The sequence below is a fragment of the Pan troglodytes genome, chromosome 7, assembly GCF_028858775.2.
Source record: "Pan troglodytes isolate AG18354 chromosome 7, NHGRI_mPanTro3-v2.0_pri, whole genome shotgun sequence".
NCBI lineage: Eukaryota > Metazoa > Chordata > Mammalia > Primates > Hominidae > Pan > Pan troglodytes.
Genome location: NC_072405.2, coordinates 26,682,041 through 26,689,917, shown reverse-complemented (window position 1 = coordinate 26,689,917; position 7,877 = coordinate 26,682,041). Strand labels below are relative to the sequence as shown.

The following is a 7,877-nucleotide window of genomic DNA, read 5'->3' as shown; positions in this document are numbered from 1 at the left end:
TTATTATAAACACTGATGTGATGAATGCATTTCTAGACATCCTCTGCAGATTAGCAGAACTCGCTGGGATATATGTATTAGGAATGGGATCTGCGGAGGGGCAGATCATAGATGTACTTTTTCCTTTGGCACTGCCAGATTTCTGTCCTCTTGTGTAGAAGAATTCCTACTTTCCTCATATCCTGATTGACACTTGGTGTTAGCCACCTTCAAATGTTTGACAGTTTTGTGTATCTAAGATGATAGCTCAGTGTTCTTTTCATTTTCACTTCTCTGATTCCCAGTGAATATGGGTGAATAGGTTCTTCACATACCTACTGACCCTTCACATTTCCATTTGTGAATTAAATGGCAAGGTTTTAAGAAAGAATTCCTTCTGCCAAATTAGTCGGGACACACAGGCGAAGAGAGATGGATTAAAATTCAGATCTTGCTAGAAAATCTTTGGCCAAGGTGGGGTGAGAGAGAAGCAGAGGAAATAATTCCAGCATGTAGGACTGTGATCTGGACCATTTTTGACTGAGTGTAGGAGAGGAATTGTCAGTGGATTATGGCCATTTTTCTCCTTGATTGCTGGAAACTTGACACCTGGAATTAAAATGTTACAATCCAGATTGGCACATGTGTAATTCTGAGATTGCCTCTAATTATTGTCAGTTTGACAGAGATCCTTGAGGATGTCCAGCAAGAACCGTCATGGGAAACTATGAGATGAGGAGACTTGTGACTAAGGGAGAGTAAGACCAGAGTCAAGGATCCTGGTGTCCAAGGGAAGAAACACCTGAGGCTGGGAGTGTGAGATGTCAGAGAGCTTGAGAATACCCTACAGCCTCCCACAGGGTGGTCATCAAGACCTTCAAGCCAAAATTTGACTTCATCACAGTTTTTTATGTGGAAGAAGAGCAGAATTGGGGAATACCTGAGCTGTCACTGAGTACTTCCTCACCATACAAGTAAGAGATACACAGATGGGCTGGGCAACAATAGTGATACCATAAAGAAAAGCTCTTCTTCACTGTGACTTATACACGTAGAAAGCATGTTGTTTGTGTCTTTAAAGAAAAGCATTATAGTTATGTCTAGTTTACAGATTCTCACATGTGCTAACTCACTTTTATGTCAAGATTCTAAAGTTTGATAATTGACTGTTTCCTTGCTAACAACAAAACTTATATTTTTGCAGAGAAAGAAATAAATGTTCTTCCTTTCCTGATCTTCTCTGAAGAAGGGCTCTATATCCAAGCTAATTTTTTGTGTGTGTGTGTGTGTGCTTATTATCTACTTTAACATTTAGCGTAACTTCTGGTTTTCACTTCAACAAGGAAAGTTTGGGATAATCCCTCCCACCTTCTCATCAATGAGAAAACTAAACAAACTGAAAATAAATCTTCTCAGATCCATGACAGAATTGAAGTCACAGAGCAAAGTGCTGTCCTGAAAAGAGACAGAGAGTTAAAGACAGATAATCACAATTTATTCTCAATTCTAGAAACTAAAGCCCAGGTTCAGAGGACCACAGATGAAGCCAGTATTTTTAGCAACATACAAACATGTAATAATTCATGAATTGTTGAGACTCAGTGTAGACAAGCTTGACAGTTTAAAACTCTTGGGTGCTCAGTCTCAGGAGGTCTTCACACTTTTGTGTTTCACCTCCAGGATGCCCACCAAGTTCTCACTGTGAATACTGGAGAATAGTCTCTTCATGCTCCTGGCAGAAGGTGGAGAAAAATAACCATTGTGATATAAGTCCACAGCATTCTGGTCCTCCTTCCCTTAAGGGAAATTACAAGGGCCTAACTGAAGTGAGGTAAGAGAAACATTCCACTCCAACCCCTCTAGCATTCCTGTCTCAGACCTAAGTGGAGGGGAGGGGGGAATGGATGCTGAGAAGCACTTTCGAAAGTCACGTCCCAGGGCAAACGCTCACTAGAAGATATTGACCTCATCAGAGGCCTATACAATGGTTCTCTTTCCCCCATACATTAAAACCACTGCGACTGCAGGAGAAAATACAGGAGGCCCGGGGCCAGGACAATGCATAGGAGCTGAGGCCAAGCGCTTTGGAGAAAAGGCGACGAGAGAAGGAGCGGGACCGGATGAGGAAGCGAAAAAGCTGCGGCAAAAAGGGAAGGCAGCAAAGGCCAAGGGCGAGAGGGCCGAGGGCCGGGGCGGCGATCAAGCCCGCCCAGAGGTGGCCTGCAAGGAGCCGCAGGAGCTGTCGGGGCTGGTCGTCCACAAGGTGGAGGTGAATGAGCACGAGCCGGCCAGCAAGGCGCAAAGAGGAGGAAGAGGCAGGAGCTGAAGGGGAGCCTCGCGCAGCCGAAAGGGAGGAAGTCCGGGCGCTGCTGAACTCCGGGGCCGGGACCAGCGGAAGGCACGAGAGCTGGAGGCCGATGTGAAGGCGCCGCGGACAGACCTGCCGAACCAGGCGGAGGGCGCGACAATCCGGAACGCCTAGCGCCTGCCCTAGGGGCTTGAGGCGCAGGGAGAAGCGCGGGAGCGGCGGCGGCGGCGCCGCCAGCGGGAGGAACGTGGGGCGGACGAGGTGGAGAAGAAGCGGCGGCGCCAAAACCTAAGCAGGAAGAAGGCGGCCAGCTCCCCGCGCTCCCTGCACTGGGCCCGCAAGGGGCGTCCGATCCCGTCCAGGACCTGGAGCGCGCCGGCCTCGTGGGGGCGCCCGAGGGCTCCCCACTTCCCCCACCCCAGGCCCAGCGTGTCCCTGGCCTGGGCCTTTCCCACCTGGGGCTGCCGTCTCTGTCCCGCGAGTCTCGAGGAGCCCCTCCGAGTCCTTGTGTGATGCCGGCTCCTCACTCAACCTCCGTGGAACTCGGCTTCTCCATGTGAAAGGGACACAGTCTTGCTCACCTGAGTTGTGAGGCCTCAGATGAGGCACGCAGAAAAGAATGTTTCAGCGTCGTCCTTGAACACAGGGCGCAGATCCTTCAGACCCTAGGGAAAGAGTCAACCAGATCCGGCCCTCCAGTCTTCTCCGTGAGGCCTGAGAGCTTCCCAGAGGTTTGCAGTCAGAGAAGAGGAACCTTGGTAGGGGTGGGTGGGAGGAGTTTGGGGTGAGACAATCACTGGCCCTTCTTCCCCTGCCCGTGTTCACAGGGGCCATAGGACGGGAAGAGAATGTCCTTTGCCAATTATCCGCCTTAGTCCAAAACTCACTGGAAGGGAGGACAACCCCGGGGTGGGGTGTATGGGCACCTGGCACTCGGGAGAAGCTGGAGCCCATCCAGGCACTGTGTATCCGGGATAGAACACCATGGTCTTCTCTGCTCTCTTGGCTTCTGCGTATTTGAGTCTCATTCTTTTATCTGCCTTAGTAGCCCGGGGCAGCATTCCGCAGCTCAAAATTCAAAGGGTGGAAGGGAGCTGTACCTTTCCAGATCATGGATGTAAGTTGGGCCACATGGCCACCTCTGAACCAGTTGCTGGCTCCAGTTGTGGGGCAGTGACTGACATGCCTCACTACCCTCCTGGAGTCAGGAAGTAAAAGTTTCCTGGCAGAGGGTGGAGCTGAGTGGGGGTAGAGGGAAGTTTGCTGTTACCTAATGAGAGGGATAGGGGTGAGGACAGACAGCAGATGTCAGATGGCTTCTGTCCCAGGTGCGTGCTTTGTTGCAGAAGTGGTCCAGTGTGGCTGGTGTTTTCTAAGTGTCTTGGAGTGAGGAAATCACACTTATTGAGCAGCTATTCAGACATGAGGCCCCTGACTCCTTAAATATTTAATAAAATGGGAAATTTTCCCAGGGTACACAATTTAAAACAGATTTCTAATTGGCATTGTAGCATGCTAGATGTTCTCAAAAGCCTCTCTGGTGTGGCTGAACTGAAAATGCTTGATAGAATTTATTTTTTTAACGAATGAGTGGGTTGGTGGGAAATGAAGAGATGACTGGGCTGAGATTTTCCCCGCTTGATGAAAGAGAACAACAGTCTTGAGATTTGGGAAACCTGTGGCAGCCATGGAGGTGCACCTCTTGATCTTTTTTGAGAAATAACTGGCCATTCAGCTGCAAGGAGTGTAGATTGTTGACAGTCCAGACCATTGCCTTCTGCATCTGCTTCAGCCATTGAGCTAAGGACATGCACTGTGTGGGTGGCCTCCACCCAGTGACTAAGCACTCCTTTAATAGGCAGACTGCTCCACGGTTCCCCGTGAGTTATTTGAGACTGTTCACTCTGCATCATGGTGTGAGGCTCTCCCAGTACCATTCTGCTTTCAGCCCTTGTCTTTCACAGGTGTTAGCCCTTGATAGCCCTTTTACACTCATCACTTAGTCTCTGAATCTGTTTGCTGGAGGAATGAAAGTGACATAGCTTCCAACAACTTCCAAGTAAATTTTAAACACACACCCTGGGGTATCTGCACATCACTGTAGAACATAAAAACAGGATCCAATAATCTTACAATCCTTAGCCAGAGAAGAAAAACAGGTGCCCTGAGAAGGAAGACAGATTGACAGCTGATTTCTCAACAGCAACAATGAAAGCTGGAAAAATGAAAATTGCTGAGGAAACAAGAAGTCTAGAATTCAACACCCCTGTAAATATTTTTCACTTTGAGTGTCAGTTGTTCATTATTTTTGCTTGCTGAAAAATCCCTTCATGTCATCCTATCTCTTAAGAAAACGAAACTTAAGAAGGAAGATGATCTTACAAAGAAATGAGGAGCACAGATAAGGGGGATGTTTTGAATCTAAGCATGCCCATTGCATGAAACTGGTCTTCATTTTGGTAGCCAGCAGCCATCAGTGGCTATTTAAATTAAATAAAATTGGCTGGGCACGGTGGCTCATGCCTGTAATCCCAACACTTTGGGAGGCCAAGGCAGGCAGATCAACTTGAAGTCGGGAGTTTGAGACCAGCCTGGCCAACATGGTGAAACCCTTCTCCACTAAAAATACAAAAATCAGCTGGGTGTGGTGGCAGCCGCCTGTAATCCCAGCTAATTGGGGGGCTGAGGCAGGAGAATCACAAACCTGAGAGGCAGAGGCTGCAGTGAGCCAAGATCACACCACTGCACTCCAGCCGGGGCAAGAGAGCAAAACTCCATCTCAAAATAAATAAATAATTTATCACTTAATAAATTGAATTAATTAAGTACTCAGTTCTTGGGTTGTATTAGCCACATTTTAAGTGCTCAGTAGCCCTAGTGATTAACATATTGGATAGCACAGATACAGAACATTTATATATCAAAGAAGGTTATTGGTCAATGCAGGTATAAAACAATGTTTTGTAATTTGTAGGCTTAAAAATCAAGGTATATCTAGAATATTGGACAATATGATATGTAAGTTATAGAAGTGGCTGGAATTGAATTATTCTCAGGTTTTTTATTTGTAAGGAGTAAAAATTAGAATTTAAATATGCATATTCTAAGATAACCACCAAAAGTTAGAAACGGTATAAACTAAAAGGGAAAAAACATGGAATGAGGTGGAAATATCTCAATCCAGCAGGAGGGCAGAGAGAAGGAAAGAATAAAACCTAGGAACTAAGTGAGGTGAATGGAAGATACAAACTATGATGGAAGAATTAAATCCAAATCTATAGGCAATCAACATGAATGCAAATTGATTAAACTCAGATGAATTTTGGTGGCATGTAAATAATAATAAAGCTGTAAATAAAAGTCTTTTGACTCTCCAAAGAGACAAAGATTGTAATGCCCTCCAAAAAATTATAAAAATGAATCACCCTGAGGTTATAACATCTTTCTACAGCTTCCAAATGAGTCATAAACTCCAATATCACCACCTTCAGCTGGATGATATCATTTGGGAGATTCCCTCCATTAAAAAGAGGTCTTGCTCTTTTATGGTTGGTGCTGTGTGAGAAGCCATGAGCAGCAGGGTCTCTGGCGACACTTGGTACCAGGCAGTGCAAAGAGTCCTGCGAGGAAACCAGCACAAGCGCCGGAAGTTTTTGGAGACGGTGGAGTTGCAGATCAGCTTGAAGAACTATGATCCCCAGAAGGACAAATGCTTCTCAGTCTTAAGTCCACTCCCCACTCCAAGTTCTCCCTCTGTTCTTTGGGGGACCAGCAGCACCGTGAAGAGGCAAGGGCCGTGGGTATCCCCGACGTGAACATCGAGATGATGCAAAAACTCAACGAGAATAAGAAACTGGTCAAAAAGCTGGACAAAAAGAATGATGCATTTGTGGCTTCCGAGTCTCTGATCAAGCAGATCCCACGAATCCTCGGCCCAGGCCTAAATAAGGCAGGAAAGTTCCGTTCTCTGCTCACACACAACGAAAACATGGTGGCCAAAGGGGATGAGGCGAAGTCCACAATCAAGTTCCAAATGAAGAAGGTGTTATGTCTGGCTGTGACTGTTGGCCATGTGAAGATGACAGACGATGAGTTTCTGTAAAACATTCACCTGGCTGTCAACTTCTTGGTGTCATTGCTCAAGAAAAACTGGCAGAATGTCTGGGCCTTATATATCAAAAGCACCATGGGCAAGCCCCAGCGCCTATATTAAGGCACATTCGAATGAACTCTACTGCTACCAGAAAAACAAAAATCTCTATCAAATCTTGTTAACTAATCTTCGTGCTGTTAAATTATGAGGCTTTGACCCCTGGGTACACCTATCTCATCTAAAAGGGGATACATGACTTCTATTGAATCTTAAATGTCAACCCTGGTATCTGACACTAAATTCAAGTTAACTGAAGCTTCATCTTCAGACCTGGGAGAAGATGACAGTCAAAATAAACTGCTTTCATATGACACTGGGCCAGTTAAATCATAACTATTGATTTAGTAATTTTTCCTTCCTCTTAATATACTTTGTTCTATGCCTTAATGCCAGATAATTTGAATTGTCCAGATACCTATGAGTTTCCTGTTCCTGTCATTGTCAGAGCTAGGCTGCGCTTATGTCCTTTTTGTTTAAAACATTGCTTATTCTATACATGGCTTACAAAATTGGGTAGGACAACAAAGATTACCTTTCTCCTCTCTATCTGATATCTCTGAAGTTTAAAAACCATTTAGAATCCACTGAGCTTGATCTATTTTCATTGCTAATGCTCCACTGCTGAAACTGTATAAACACCTTCCCTCTAGGCCCAGCCACTATCACAGAAGGGGTGGAAATGTGAGACTGTAAGGGCCAAATTTGAGGGATAAAAATTATTGATGCTGCTTCTTGGTTGGTGAAAGAAAAATTAAGTTAGATCCTCTAAATCAAAGACAGGCATACAGATGCTTAAATAGCTGGCAAAATAAGGGACTTTGCTTCCTGGGTCATTGTATGACCCCTTTTTAGCCATCCAAACCATAAAGAATTTCCTACTTCTCACAGAATTAAAAGAAAATTACTAGGAAGATATCAAGATACCTGGTTACAAAGCCTCCTGGGTGTAATGCTCCCAGTTATGAGGTTTATGCAGATAGATATATACAATTTTTTTAATCAGGCACCTTAGAACAAATTACTAAAAAGGCTGCAAAAAGCATTGTGGCACAACAGAAGTCTCAAAACTTAGCTTAAATGGTCTTAACAGAATGCCTGTGTTTTGTATAGCTAGTTGCTATAAGTATGTAACTAAAACCATGACAGTAGCTCAATGCATGGAATTGATAGTTAAGTCAATTTTGTTACCTTGCCTTTTGACTTTTGGTTCTTGACTGTTATGTTACAACTCTCTGCATAATTCTGTAATTCTTTGCATTAGCCACACCAAAGTAGCCATTTCCTGAATCCCATTTTTTCTTATCTGTATGTCTGAGTGCAGTGAATTCTATAGCCTCAACACATTATATTGTAGGTTCATTTAAGAAAAATGTATTATCTCTATATACTTTTATCAAGCAGATGCTAGTTACATGGTTAGTATCCAATAAGTGCTGA

At 44.8% G+C, this 7,877-nt stretch overlaps 1 pseudogene; it reads left to right on the top strand.

The window, feature by feature from the left end:
• The first annotated feature begins 5,763 nt into the window (after positions 1–5,763).
• LOC107976253 (large ribosomal subunit protein uL1-like) lies at positions 5,764–6,581 on the top strand (annotated as a pseudogene).
• Positions 6,582–7,877: the final 1,296 nt, after the last annotated feature.